Genomic DNA, 15994 nt, shown 5'->3' with positions numbered 1-15994 from the left:
TGAAACCCTCTCTACTCTGGGTTTTATTTGACCTATAGCCTGCACTAATGGGTTAGGATGCATCGTAATCCGTCTCCACAGGTTATCCCGGGCAATATGTAGTAAATCTTCAATCCTGGGCTGGTCCATGTCTTCGTGGAGTTGTTGTATACGTGTCGCTAACGGGTAATGACCAATGTATCTGAGTGCTCTGTTTTGTACATATTGCAATTTCTGTAAATGTGTTTTAGCGGCCTGTAACCATGTAGGGTCGGCATATAATAATATAGGTCTAATCATCATTTGATACAGATGGAGTCTTGTTTCAATTGACAACGCTGGTGATCTTAGTAGAGGCATGAGGTATCCTGTTCTTTGTTTTGCCCTTCTTGCCACCTCATCTAGATGTGGGCCAAAAGTCAGTCTTGTATCAAGGCTTATTCCTAGGTACTTTATCTTATTGACCGTAGTGACTGGCGTCTGGAATATTTGGAGTTTGATTTTCTTTCTAGCTCCACTCGATGCAAAAACTATGGTGTTGCTTTTTGTTGGATTTATTTTTATTTTCCATTTCTGAGTCCATTTTATTAATTCTGGCACATACTTGTTAATTCGTTTTTCGCAAGTGGAAAGTAATTTTGCATGTACTAACAATGCAGTATCATCTGCATATGTTGCTAGTAATCCTTCTTTCGGATATGGAATATTTGCCGTATATAATGAGTATAACGTAAGGGAAAGGACAGAGCCTTGAGGCACCCCTGCTTCAATAGATCTGGGAGTAGATTTCTGCCCTTGCACAGTTACTATGAACTTTCTGTTTTGCAGATAATTCATCATAATTTTTAAGTAGCACTGAGGTAGCGGAAGTTGTAATTTTAGCATTAGTCCACCGTGCCATACTCTATCAAATGCTTGCTGCACGTCCAGAAATAAACCAGCGACACGATGCTTTCTGTTGTTATGAACAGCAATATAGTCAACGACTCTGACAAGTTGTTCGGTAGTACCGTGATTTTTCCGGTAGGCCTATAGTTTGTCTTCTCGTGCGGATTCTTTCCCATTTTTGGAATAGCTATTATCTTTGCCATTTTCCATTGTGTTGGAAAATAGCCCAGTCGTATAATGTTAGTAAAAAGTTTGGCAAGATACACAAACCCCTTTCTTGTGAGATTCTGAAATGCCGCAGGTGGAATACCATCTAGACCTAAAAGTAAAATTAATAAAAATAAGAATCTTACACATAATCAGGATAATAATTTTGAGCAATTAATAATAACTGTTATTGGTAATAATAGTACAATCTCTACATCAAAAATAAGAAAGATTACTGCAATTAGGAAGAATTTTATAGAGAATGGAATTCGGGCTAAAGATTTGGTGTCAAATCCACATTCGAATGGTGATCTTTTTTCCCGGTCTGTAATTGTTTTTTGTTATAATAATGTGGATAATATTATTACTATTGAGGTGATTATTATAATAATTAACGAGGTACTTATGATAATATTAATTATTTACTTTATTTTATTATAATCTTTTTAATTGGAAGTTAAGTGTACTTTAAATATACTAAGTAAATATTATCTACCCCATCAGTAAATTGAAATATAAAGGAATAATCATACTACGTCTACGAAGTGCCAGTATCATGCTGCCGCTTCAAACCCGAAATGATGTGTTGGTGAGAAATGGCATAAAATATGTCGAGATAAGCATACTCCCAGAAATGTTGATCCAATAATAACATGTAGATCGTGAAACCCTGTTGCTATAAAAAATGTTGATCCATATACTGCGTCTGTAATAGTAAATGGGGACTCATAATATTCATACGCTTGAAGGATAGTGAAGTATATTCCTAGTATTAGTGTTAATGTAAGGGCTTGAGTTGTGTGAGAATATTTTTTTTCTAATAAACTATGATGGGCTCATATTACTGTTACTCCAGATGCTAGAAGAATTGCTGTATTTAATAATGGCACTTGTATTAGGTTGAATGGTAAAATTCCTTTTGGGGGCCATAATATCCCCAATTCAATTGTTGGGGATAGACTTCTATGGAAAAATGCTCAAAAAAATGATACAAAGAACAATACTTCTGAAATAATAAATAGAATTATACCCCATCGTAGGCCTATTATGACTTGACTTGTATGTAATCCTTGATATGTCCCCTCTCGTGAGATGTCTCGTCATCATTGAATTATTGTAAGACTTATAGTTATTATCCCTATTGATAGTAGTATTATGCTTTGTTGGTGAAATCATCTAATTAGTCCTGTCGTTAGTATTATTGCTCTGACAGCACCTGTTGCTGGCCATGGACTCTGGTCTACTAAATGGTATGGGTGGTTTTGAGTTGTTGACATTAGTTACTTTGATTCTCTGGAATAAATAGCAATTAATAATGGAAACACATAAGACTGAATAAATGCTACGGCTGTTTCTATAATAATTAATATAATTTGTGCTAGAATTAATATGGAAAGTCCAATAATTTCTAATATTGTTCCTGTATTTCCAATTATTGACATTATTAGATGTCCAACTATCATATTTGCTGCTAGACGTACTGATAGGGTTATTGGACGAATTAAATTCCTAATTATTTCAATACTTACTATGATTGGTATTAATAGTGCTGGCCTTCTGGTACTAGATGTGCTAGTATATGTTTTGTATTATTAATTCATCCAAATAATATAAATGATAATCATATTGGTAAGGCCAATGTTAAGGTAAAAACTAGATGACTTGATCTGGTAAATACATATGGAAGTAATCCTATTGAATTATTAAATAAAATTATTGAAAATATACTAATAAATATTAGGGTTCTTCCTTGATGGCTAATTATCCATAAAAATGTTTTGAATTCTTCATGTAATTTTATTGTTAAAATATTATATATTATGGAGATTCGTGATTGTATTAATCAAAATGGAGTAGGGATTATTAATAATCCCAAGAAAGTTCTTGTTCAATTTAGTGATATATTTATAATTGATGATGTTGGGTCAAATGATGAGAATAGTCTTGTTATCACTTTCAGTATTTAGTTTTTCATTTACTCTTTATTATAAGATTATTAATATTTAACATTTTATTATAATTATAATAGTTAATAATTATGAATAGAAAATAAGTTAATATAAATATTATAAACAGTATTATTCAATTTAGTGGGTATATTTGTGGAATAAAAAAGTATCTATGAGGATAATTTAGGTTTGACAGTCCTATGTTATTAAATGTTAACTAACCTTTTCATTAGAAGTAGTTGTTACTTTACTATTTTGTGGTTTAAGAGACAATTACTTACTTTTCAGTCATCTAATGATTCTTGTATAATTTTTATTAATCAATTAATAAAGGATTTGTGGGTTGTAGTTTCGATAATGATTGGTATGAATCTGTGATTTGAACCACAGATTTCTGAACATTGTCCAAAAAATAAACCAATTCGACTAATGTTTACTCCTGCTTGATTAAATCGTCCTGGAGTGGCATCTATCTTAATTCCTATAGATGGCATGGCCCATGAGTGTAAGACATCTGCGGATGTAGTTAGGATTCGAATATCTATATTAATTGGTAATACTGTCCGGTTATCTACATCTAATAATCGGAATGAGTTTGTTATTATTTCATTTGTTGGGGCTATATATGAGTCAAATTCTGCTTTTATAAAATCAGAATACTCGTAACTTCAGTATCACTGATGTCCAGTAGTTTTTAGAGTCAATGAGGGTTGGTTGATTTCATCTAATAAATATAACAGTCGTAGTGACGGTAATGCAATAAAAATTAGAGTAATTGCTGGTATAATTGTTCATATAGTTTCTAGCACTTGTCCTTCTAGGAGTATCCGGTTGGTTAATTTGTTATTAAATAATGATATTATTAAATATCCTACTAATATTGTAATTTATAATTAAGATTAGTATTGTGTGGTCATGAAAGAATATTATTTGTTCTATTAGTGGGGAGGATCTATCTTGTAGTCCTATTTGGTTTCAGGCTGCCATTTTTAAGAAAGGTTATCCTTATATTTGAAGCTTAAATTCAATGCACTTCTCTGCCACCTTAAAAATTAGTTATTAATATTGGAAGTTCTGAATATGTATGTTCAGATAGTGGTGATATTTGATATCATTCAATTGATGATGCTTGTTGTAAATTAAATAGTGTCGGTCGAGCACTTGTTATACCTTCTCAGGTAGTAAAAATTATAATGATTACAGCCGTAAATGATAAAATTGAGCCTAGTCTTGATACGATATTTCATGTTGTATAGGCATCCGGGTAGTCCGAATATCGTCGTGGTATTCCTCTTAGTCCTAAAATATGTTGAGGAAAGAATGTTAAGTTAACTCCAATAAATATGGAAATAAATTGGATTTTTAATCAATCTGGATTTATTATTACTCCTGTAAATAGTGGGAATCAGTGTACAAGTCCTGCTATAATAGCAAATACTGCTTTCGGTTTTAGCTTTTTTGTCAGCCTTTGGACTTCACGAGGTGTTACGTGTGGAGCATCAAGAGTCGATGGAAGTTGTAGAAGTTGGTCGTATATATTTTGAACATCTTGCTCTGTTTCTTGATCATTAAGTTCTGCATTAAGTTTGAAATGCGTTTGGAATTGGTCTGCAAGAGTTTCCGCCATTTCCTGAGGATTCACTATAGGTCCTTCGGGAAAATTTAATGGATTCAACGTTGGCTTATCTCTTGCACTGAGAGTGCGCACTAACTTCCAAAATTGCCTATCTTGTGGTTCCAGTTTTCGTAGACGTTCATCCTATTGGCAGGTCCGCTCTCTTACTAGGAAATTATGTAATTCTTTGGCAAGCAACCTCCATTCGTAAAGATGGTGGGGTGATTGAGTTCTATACCAGCGACGTCGGGCCCATCGTGTCAAACAAAGTAAAATTTCCAATACTGGAGAAGCGTTTGACGTAGGTAAAGTAGACATGGTAATCGTTGTTCGGCTCCAAGATGTTTTAATAACCTCTGTAGAGTTGTTTACTGCTTCATCGATCTCCTCAGCCGTATTCATTGATTGATGGAGGTTCAGTCTCATATGTGATTGCCGGCGAAAAGCATTCCAATCTGTTTCGGGTTCCTGTAGTGCCTGAAACCTATGATAGTAGATGCCCTGGGCAATAGATGCGGTAACAGGTAGATGATCCGAGGTAAGAGCTTCTTCAACATGTGGTGCAGTACTAATGCCTACTCCTTTGTTCAAAAGTACGTCTAAGACATCAGGTGTTCCTCTACCTCTAGGGTAGAAAGTAGGGTCCAGTGGAGCAGATATAGAAACTTCAGTATCTGGCAGCGCTTGCAGTAGAATATTTCCAGATGGGTTAGATATTCTAGAATGCCATATAGGATGCTTGGCATTAAGATCGCCTCCAACAATAACGTTGGGTCCCAGTGTGTCCAATTGTAGTACGTCTTGATAATCCAGCACTGTAGCTGGAGACCGATACGCTGCAACTAATATCAGATCTTCTGAAGTAGTATGCACCTTAATTGCAATTGCCTCAATTGATGTAAATGTGGGTAGTGCTATTCTTGCCGCGTTGATTCCTTGTCTTGTTAATATGAGAAGTCCGCCTTTTCTTTGTTGGAGTCGGTCTTCACGGAAGATTCTATAACGAGAGATGGTCCATTTCATATGTGGTTTGAGGTGAGTCTCGTTAATTAGTAAAGGTAAAAGGTAAAGTGTTCCCCTGTGCATAGCACCACGCCATGAAGGCGTATAGGGGGTGTGGGAGTAACGCCTCACACTTTCTTGATCCGGTCGTGAGTGGGGGTGATGTGATCAGCATCACGCCCCTAACCGCCTTTACCCCCCAGGGTTTCCCCCAGGTACCCATGTTATTCGACGCTGGGTAGGCGCCGGGGCCGCTTCCACCGTTAGAAAAGTTCCCGGATTTGAACCGGCCGGGGATCGAACCCGGGACCTTGAGCGTGGTAGTCAGACGCGTTACCGACTTTAGTGCAATATCTAAATTTGTATTGCAAAGTAGATGAGTGAGTTCAGGTGTCTGATTTGCTATGCCATCGGCATTGTATATCAGCAAATTGATATGTTGAAGCAAATTATGTCGACTAAAACAGCCATCAGATTGCATTTCCATCAGTATTTGTATTATGATTGGTATTATAGACATTCCCGAGGTTGCTTGGGAGATCTTTTGTAGTCCTCGGGATACATGTTGCCATATCTTGGTAAAGTTCCATGTATTAGCCAGATCCAGGAGTATTTGCAGACCTTGGCCAGCTTGCCCAGTATTTGTTGTTGGTTGGTGACGTTGTCCCATTCGAGACTGTGGGTCAGCTCTGTAGGCATTAGATGTATAACGTGCTGCTTCAGTGGGCCTGATAGATGTTGAAGCTGGAGCTGGAGCTGAAGCTGCTGGAGCTGTAGTGGTGGTTCTGACAGATTGACTGGCAGTTATCATCTGAGGTTTTCTATGTTGTTGATCTATTACAGTGAAGATCCGACAGCCTCTAAAGTTTGTGGGATGTTCTCCTCCACAGTTCGCACACGTGGGGGGATCATCCTTCTTCTTCTGACATTTATATGCTTCATGTGGTTTACCACATTTAACACAGCGTGGTATGGTAAAACATTGTTGCTGGGTGTGGCCTAGACGTTGGCATTTATGGCATTGTATGACTGTTGGGGGCAGATATTCTACGACCTCAATCCCATAGATGTTAATACTTTCCAAATCGTAGATCGTTGATGCTGCTGGTGATCTCTTGAGCGTGATCAGGAATGGTGGTATGTTCTTCCTTCCGGGACCTTTTGGGTTACGCTGGCTCATTTGGTGAACAGTCATAACTTCAAATCCAGAATCAATGAGCTCCGACATGATGAACTTCGTATCTAGATCTATAGGAAGATATCGAATGACAACCCGAAGTGGACGATTTTGACGATTCTGAGCTATGGCGAATCTTTCTCTGTTTGTTTGAAGATATGTTTTCAATTTTTGAAATCATTTGATGAAGTACATTGGAAACTTATACTATCCATTGTGTAACGCACCCTTGGGTTAATCTTGGTAGTTTCGATAGTTTTCATGACAAAATCATGAGGTGCCGGTTGATGATAGACATAGATCAACGGCTCTCTGGTAGGTTTTGGTGTGGAAACGGAAGGTATTTCGTCTCCTCCCTCTGTTTGAATCTGCATATTTTCAGGTGGTAATTCCGGTTGGTCTGATGTGAACGCATCATATCTATTTGATGTTTCAATTATTGATGGTGGATCAGCAGTCGCAGTACTGGCCGGAACTTTCTTTCTTGGAGGTACGAGTTCAAACCCATCGGGATCAACGGTCTTGGTCTGTGTGGATTGCATATAACGTTCTCTTCTATCCGTTGGCTTTATAAAGAACTTTTCGGAAGATCTGGAATATACTCGTCGTGGTGGGCGCATTTTCCCTCCTTGCGATTTGGAGATGGCTCCGGTGTGAACGGATACTCTTCTCTCTTCATTTACAACATAATCTGATGTGTAACCGTACTCAGATGCAATGCCCTGAGGTTCCCGGTTGTCGATATTGTGCATTTCAGAATCGCTAAGGCGTTCTACATCTATCATTGGTTGCCTCGATAGCCTATCAGAGGGAGGAAGTGGGAACACGAATTGTCCCCCCTGAATGGTTGAGCTCGTTGGCCTATCGGATGATTGGGTTGTTGGACGTCTTCCATTATTTCCCTGGACGGGGTCAGGTAGGTTGAGGTTCTTCACTGACATCGCGCGAACGCGTGTCTATGGCGCGGCGATCTCGACGTTCGATGATCTGGAGCTTCGATGGGCACCGTGAGGTTTCCACTCCAGGTCCCTTGGGACAGAGAGGAGCTCCGGGCCTCGCTGCGTTGGCTTTCTACTCGCGGTGGCGCATGGGTGGTGAAAATTTTAACTACAAGTACGCGTTGCTAACTCATTTTTTTTACATATTGCAAACTTCGTACTGAGAAATATCAAGGTTTTGACATTGAGAAATCACTAGTGGGAAAATCACTAGATACACGTGTCAATATAAACTAAAACTGTGTGCATTCAGACAATACAATTAATAATGAGCCTCGCAGGACTCTGCAATTCTAAACAACGAGTTGAACAGTATAAATGATAATAATTGATAACATTAAAAAGAATATAGCGACCACGCAGGGTATAATAATAAGTGAAGCTAATAAACGTAGAGGTGGATCCGTTAACGTTTACAGAATACATTTAAACTAAAAGCGTACGCCTCGCAGGGACATTCCGCTTAACTCTTTCATCCGAAATTAAAAAGAATATAACGGCCATGCAAGGTCTAATAATAAGTGAATGGCGACCACGCAGGGTCGTTACAACCGAAATTTAAATCTCTCGTGCTTTTCTTTCACCTGAACGCAGTGCGACGAAACTCTCTCTGCTGGAGTACCTACCTCAGTCGATTATAGTACAACTGTTCACACCAGACTGCAGCACTTCCCGGCCGAGATACGACGGGGTGCGGAATTAGGAAGGGGTGTGATAATCGGCACTTCTCCCCTAAGTGAATATTAATGTTTTCCGTCATACATTTGCTACTTCCCTTGTTTCACCCGCCCCCTCACACACACACGCACACAAACACTGACAGACTGGTTTCATGCTCCATTCTATATTAGTAATTCCTGAATGAGAGGAGGAATTTACTGTTAAAATTGTAAAGTCAAGACATTCCTGTCTGCCTGATTGAAGGTGCTTTTATTAAAAACAAATACAAATAATCTTCAACTACTACGTATTATAGGACGAAAATCATTTATGTTATGTTTAGAAAACAAACGTAAATTCATTTTTTGATAATTAGATATTTAAATTATTTTCAGCATATAAATAATTATTTGTCATATTTTTCATGATGCATTTTCTCATCCCTATTACCTTTGGTAGCCGCTCCTTCCTGCAATAAGAATGAATTTACAATTTTTCTAATCATCTCCATTTTTAAATTTCCAACCAATTTTTCCTAGCGTCCTATATTTTATGTTGACATACAAGGGAAGGCACGACACCCTAGCTCTCTTTCCGGACTAACATGTATATGCTGTTTATTTGTGTTTGTGATTGAATCATTCACCTTATCGCCATTCATACTCATCTTTGCGTTTAGCCAAAAGTAACATGAAAATCGAAGTAAAGTAAACGAAATTAAATCAGCCAACAAATTATCTAATTCAAACTTCCTCTTCTCGCGCTGTGGCCACAGCGCTAGACAAAGATAAGGAATCACGTGTTTCCGTCGCACCTGGATGCGTCCTGGAGCTGACACGTCTCGTTTTACTCTTTAGATTGGAAGTCTGAAACTTCGTGACGTGAGTTCGAACCCTGGTGAGATCAATATATATATATATATAAAGGTAAAAAAGTTACATGTGACAGGTTTCGAAATTACACTAAATTATTTACGCTCTATTTGGAATTTACGAATATGATTAATGCATAACATAATTGCGCCAACTTTCAATTCAATAGCAAACATTCAGATGTCAAAAAGTAGTGTCAAAGAGAAACCTATATTTTTTTCGTTTTTAGGGGAAAATACACTAAAAAAGAACAACATTTTTGACTTTTCTTCTTAAAAAAATATTTATTTTCAAAGTGACATGCTTCTGGCAAACTGTCTTCTTTTGCCTGCATAATGTCTCGCAAACCTGTCGACATTTGGAGAGTTTAAGGCACTTGATGTTACAAAGTTAGAACCTTCAATACAAATCTAGGCTAAATTTTTTTGTAGTCTTTCCATCAGGAGCTTGGCTTTTGATTTAAGCCCACTCATGCAAATACAGTCTAACCTACAGTTTGAGGTGAATCCGAACCACTGCATACTTTCACTGGGTATCGAAACCCGAACCATCGGATTGCAAGGTGACTACTTTTACAACTATTCCATCGGGGAGGCCTTTGCTTCTAGGGAAGTATAAAATTGATTATATAACTAAATTCATGAAACATTAAAAACATAGTTCAATAATGAAAAAGTGAAATAGCCCATGTTGCTGCATAGAAAGGAGGCAAGACGGCATGGAAATTTATATCATGGTTTAAATAGTCTGAATTAAATGCTCACTAAATATGGCAAACTTGATGAGTTCAGATAGGGGCCAAACTCAAAATTGCAGTCGCATTTTGAAATTAGCGACAGCTAAATTGCGACTGCATCATGAAGGAAAAATATTATTTAAGCGTTTCCACCACTGTGTAAAAATTTTAGTTTCCTGATTGGGTAGTCCAAAGTCTCTTTCTCTTATGCTATTTAAAAAGGAGTTAAGCACATTTTATAAACTTTATTTCTTATCTCTGTGCCAGACAACAGCACACACCACAGGTTTTTTTTAAAGTTGAGATGACATCCAACTTTGTAGCAATAAATGCATAATTTTCAACACTGAAAGGTTGGTGTAGTTCCCTCAATAGAGGTGAAACCTCAATTACAGTCTTTTGCATGCGTACGAAATTTTATATTGTGAGCATTTAGCTACTATATATGCGATAAATTCTGCTACATCTCATGAATAAAACTTGCATTCTTGTCTCATAACACTAAAAGTAGTAGAGAACACAAACCAAGTAACACTGTAAAACTCGCAATTCTATCATATTTTAAATTTAATTATCGGTTTCTCAAACAAGAAGACATTTTAACCTGTTCTTCAAGAAAACTCAAAATGACTCATTTCGGTCGATATAAAATAAATTTCGAATATTTATGGTAATAACACCTTCAACCAGACATAAAAAAAGTATTGATTTTACAATTTTTACCAACATATTTCTCCTCCCATCCAGAAATTACTGACATAAAATCAAGCGTGCAACAAGTCTGTCAGTGTTTGTGTATGGGTGTGTGTGTGTGTGTGTGTGTGTGTGTGTGGAAGTGGGGGGGAGGGGAACGAGGGAAGTGGCAAATGAATGACGGAAAACATTAATATTCACTTATCGATGTAACCCAAAGTTGGGAACTTAAATTCCATGATTTTTCTTTCACAGAAAATAACGTTTAATCTTCTGGTGACGTAACAACGCAATAAAGAAAAATACGTTCCAAACTCAAAATTATGCATAGTCCTTTCAATAATTATTTTCTCTTTGCCACACGAACAACAACAAAGTATATAGCTGTGATTAGGTGAAATGCTTTTCGTGGCACCCGTTTGGCAGAAATAGAAAAAAAACTTTGACCACACGGGGAATCGAACCTAGGATTTCAGCTTACGAAGCTGGCATTTTACCAACATGGACACAAGCCGCGATGCAAAAAAAGCATTCTATTAAGGTGATTTCTCCTGAAGATTGCACTTTTACCTGTCCGGTTCTAAACTTTCAATGTCCCTTCTCTCTAATTGCATTAATTTGAAAGCAATACGCTTCATGGTATAGTGTCTCTATGCTGTGCACACATTGCTAACAGACTATAAGTTCATGTTGTGTGTGTATATTAATGAAGACGATCGAAGGCGTGCTTTTGTGCAAGGTTAGTGTTTCCAACCCCTAATAATATTCATGCTCTAGCTTCTGTCAACATAGCAAATTCTGATATGTGGCTACAAATCTTATAAGTCAATGGCACATACATAATTATATTTTTAAACTAACCATTTGACGAAGAAGAGTGATTTTTCAGGAAAATATGAAGACATTCATCCAGCCTGTACTGATTTTGGGAGCTTTATTATCCTACTTTTGTGTTCAAATTACAAGCTAGAAAAGCTGTTTGCATACGTAATAGTAAGTAACGCAAGTGATTCTGAAGTCACATCATTCGGGCCGTGATAGATATTCTTATTGCCTTGGATTGTTTATTTTCTCCCGTCCGCATCTTCAACGTCAATTTGATTTATTTTGTGTTAGCTTCGCTTTTCTTCCACATTTAGAAGAAGATAAATGATGATATGGGAAAATTGATGAAGGGATACTCGCAAAGAACATCCACGCTCAGGTCAGAATTCGAACCCGGGTCCTGTTGGAGAACGTCGACGTTGCTGTTACGTTAAGGTAGAGAGAGAGATGTAATGGAACCGCCATCAACTCCCCTCTTCTTTCAAATGAATATGAGCTTTTCCCCAAGCGCAGGGATTGATGCAGATTTTTTTTTTTTTTTTTTTGGATTAGGTATGGGATACTGAGTATCTCGAACATATTTTCCTGATTTTTTTTCCGCCATTCTCTTGTAAAATTGGACACTGCATTGCATTAATAATAAAAATGCAAGGCTTTCCTGTAACTGTTTCTTTTTACTCGGCAAGTCAGAAAATTCCCTGCATCCTGTGAAAAACTTTAGTGGTAAGCAACACTGAAGAGTGCTGTTTTCCCGAACCTTTACTTCGGCTGTACTGTCACACTCGATCGGCTCCGAAGCTGATCTAACTCAAATGACTATGCCAGTTTCTCTGAACAAAAGTGTACAATTCTGTACATGCGCATGCTAGTATAAGGGCAGAATGTATTTTTTTTCTAAAAAAAGTGCGATATTGAATATCTCATTTGTGTTCATGCTATTCATTATATTATGTTTATAAGTGTCCATGGTAGCGATAATTTAGTAAATAAAATAGACTGGTTTTAATTTTAAATACGTATAGTTTAGGTTTCACCATCTTGAGGAAATTGGGGAGCTTCGAATGAGTAAGCGTAATCCGGTCACGGAGACCTACTATAACGGCTGGGGATACGTCGGGCTGACCCCCCGACTATTCCAATACTGGTTGAATATCTCCACGCTTAGAGGTGACGAAGGAAAGCGTGGGAGGGAGACCGGCAGTCGGTAGGTATGCCTAGGCCCTTCATGGCCTGTTGCGCAACGGATTATTATTATTATTTTAGTTTAGTTTTAGGTTTACGAATTTTGACCAGTAGCTAATTGACTAGAAACAAACACTTATCCTAAATGCCATTTATTTTTTTATAGGTAACTGACATAAAATGTTTCACCCATTACTTAGGCGTTTAGTGTTTTGTAGGCGTCACTGTAATGAGATATTTAGAATATAAATATCTTAGGAATCTCTTCTGTATTATTTGTGTTTATCTTTCTTGAAAACATCAATGGATGTTCCCCCTCTCGCTCAAAGGAAAATGATGAAGATAATGATAATTCGTATACTTCTATGGATAACAGACGGTTTCTTCAGTATCAGGCCGTGTTATGATGTAATTCGTAAGAACAAATTTCCACTGTTCTATCAATATTTCAAACCCCAAAATCTCACCGGAAAACTGTAGTTAAGAACTCTATTAACCCGCTTACACACAGCGAAGTTAATGCATGAATTGGAACATAAAAATGCATGAAGTCTGTAGCTCAGAATAATTGTTTAAGCGCATCATCAGAAATGTGCAGAAAGGTGCATCAAAAAACTCATCAATTGATGTTTTAAAGTACATCTAAGCATAAAAGAATGTACTGGGTGTATCAAAAAGAATCATCCGATTCCAAAAGGCTATATTTACGAAACCAATGAACATAGAACCTTGCCGTAAGTTGTATGATGCATTTGGCGTTACCTTTACAAACAATATGCATAAATGTATCGAACTGTAAGCTTGGATAAGACCAAACAACACACTTTAGTGCATCAATCAATACATTTTTGGTGCATCAATTGATGGATTTAGATTTCTGTGAATAGGGAAGTCAGACAATTCTGAAAGCAAGGTTTGGGAATATCCACATACTACATACATCTTGATGACCAACTCTTGTAAGCTGATTCGTCGCTCTGAAACCTAATACGACAAATTGCAGCGATGACTTGGTGCTCCAGGGTGTGGGATCGCGTACCAAAACGGGGCGCGGCATTCAGTCGACGGGGGAGAGATGACTATTGATTTTAGTATTAAAGTGTTAGTAGGAACCCAGCTCTCGGGGAAAAAGCAGAAGGAAGGCAGAAGGAATGAATTAATGATTGGAGGGGTCTGGTACTTGGAAAAGTCTCCTGGTTTCTCTCGCGGGAGTAATTACCTTAAATGGCAGGATGGACGCTCATTTTCCACTCCTGTTTTTTCCCACTCCTTTATGCTAGAGTGAAGTTATTCTTGTTGATGGCGTTGTTCGGGTTTGGGTTGGAGGAGATGTTTTCTATTGCAGGAAATTAGTGTTGTTCGAAGCCAAATCTCTTCTTCAGGATGTGAATGAAATCCAATCTGAAACAGTTTGCCCTTTGTTTGATAGTATTAAATCATAATTTAATTTTTGTGTACAAAATTGTCAATGGGAATGAAACACAGTCCTTCAGAATTCCACTTTCGAGTACCTTTGCGCACAGCACGTACTTTACACAGAAAAGCCTTGATTGCAAAGTCTAAAAAGATCCCTCTTCTACAGACTTTCCACGCAATATAATCATTTAGTTCAGTGGTTCTCAAACTGTGGTACGCGTACCCCCAGGGGTACGTGAACTATTTGAATGGGGTACGCAATTAGCTCGGATAGTGGTTTTTGATCATTGTGTATCTAAAGAAATAAGTATGAAAATAGACTAAATTTGGAGGCGAATCTCCGCTTGAGTTTCAAGTGCACAACCAGACATCAAGAAACTGTGTCAGGCTATGCAGGAACATCCTTCTCACTACAAATTCTGAGGATTTTCGGTAAATAATCCAAAATTGTGCTTGACTGTTTACAAACTTATATTTGTTCCCTACTCCAATTTTTTCAATAACTCTGGAAAAATATATGAAAAATAAAGTTTTTACATACTTCTTACCATATACGAGCACATCTTTAGTTTTGAAAATTCATGAAGATTGTAAAAGTAGGAACACCCAAGGTAATAATGAACGTAGGATTCTGATGATTATTTGTTTACCATATTTCCACATATAGCTCGAATGCCATGTTGCGCTATTGCAGATACACGCCTCCAATATATCAAAAACGCCACACCAATCAGACAGCCTAAAAAAATCCCCAAAACCCACTATTCCGAGAAAACCTATGGTGAGCGTACATTACACGTTTAGTTACGACCAAAGGGTACAATGAGAAAAAGAGTTGGAGAACCGCTAAGCTAGTTGATATATTTTCCTCAGAGTATTCCTACCGGTCTACAACTATGAATAAATGTTGGTAAACAGTCAAATACCGCCATTTTATACACATATTTATTAATATTTTTGTGTTATTTCTTAGTTCTTAATTCTGTTTCTTTCATTGTTGACAAATTCAGACTAAAATGGCCATTTGTGCTATATCTGAAATTGCCTCAATAAATAAGGTAGGGGTGTTAGGCGCCCAAAAGTCAACCTCGCTTCCACGTAGTACACCCTGGACTGTATTTTGCAGACTAACGAGGCTCTGGCGTCAGGACCTACTGCCGGTATAATCTTCGTAGGAGTATGTGTGTGTTGTCCTGTATGTTGTCCTTGTGTGTGTGTGTGTAGTGCCCCTTTACAGCCTCAGCTTTTAACCGAAGTCAGAATGTTTTAATATTTTACTTAACAGGACATTACAGTTATTTTAGTTATGGTACAATTGTGTTCTTACATATGTTTTGGATAAGGTAAGGGGCTGGACCATGGGTGTATTTAAGGGGGGGGGGTTCAACGGGTCCTACCTCACCCCCCCCCCTTTGGTTTAGTAAAATTACCAGATTACTTCTTCTATCCGCTTGTTCATAAAAATTTCTTCGGATATATTTTATTTTTCTAAATTCGAGACGTATAGGACGGGATACGGATGGGAAGGCAATTTCGTAATTCCACACACCAGATGGGACTGCACACCAAATGTCCGTACCTGATAGTTTCGGAATTTCTGCGATAAGAAACTGCATTGGAACTGTCAAATCAGTTATAATTTTTTCCCTCGAGTCTTCTTAAAGGAATTTGGTTTTTAAAAACGCAGTGCAAGAGAACCAGGTAAACATGGTAACATTCTCAAGTTGTTTGACACAAGATGAATAGAAAAGTATCAATACTAAGTAGCGTGGCCGTGACTACATACACAGAACTT

The 15994-nt window shown here is 37.5% G+C and overlaps 2 pseudogenes; both read right to left on the bottom strand.

The window, feature by feature from the left end:
- Positions 1–1574: 1574 nt before the first annotated feature.
- Positions 1575–2351, bottom strand: LOC145993788 (cytochrome c oxidase subunit 3 pseudogene; annotated as a pseudogene).
- A 956-nt stretch (positions 2352–3307) lies between these two features.
- LOC145981693 (cytochrome c oxidase subunit 2 pseudogene) lies at positions 3308–4010 on the bottom strand (annotated as a pseudogene).
- Positions 4011–15994: the final 11984 nt, after the last annotated feature.

Source organism: Lepisma saccharinum, chromosome 1, assembly GCF_977018435.1.
Source record: "Lepisma saccharinum chromosome 1, izLepSacc3.1, whole genome shotgun sequence".
Classification (NCBI taxonomy): Eukaryota; Metazoa; Arthropoda; class Insecta; order Zygentoma; family Lepismatidae; genus Lepisma; species Lepisma saccharinum.
The sequence above is the reverse complement of the archived record's forward strand: the minus strand, read 5'-3'. Positions and strand labels throughout refer to the sequence as shown.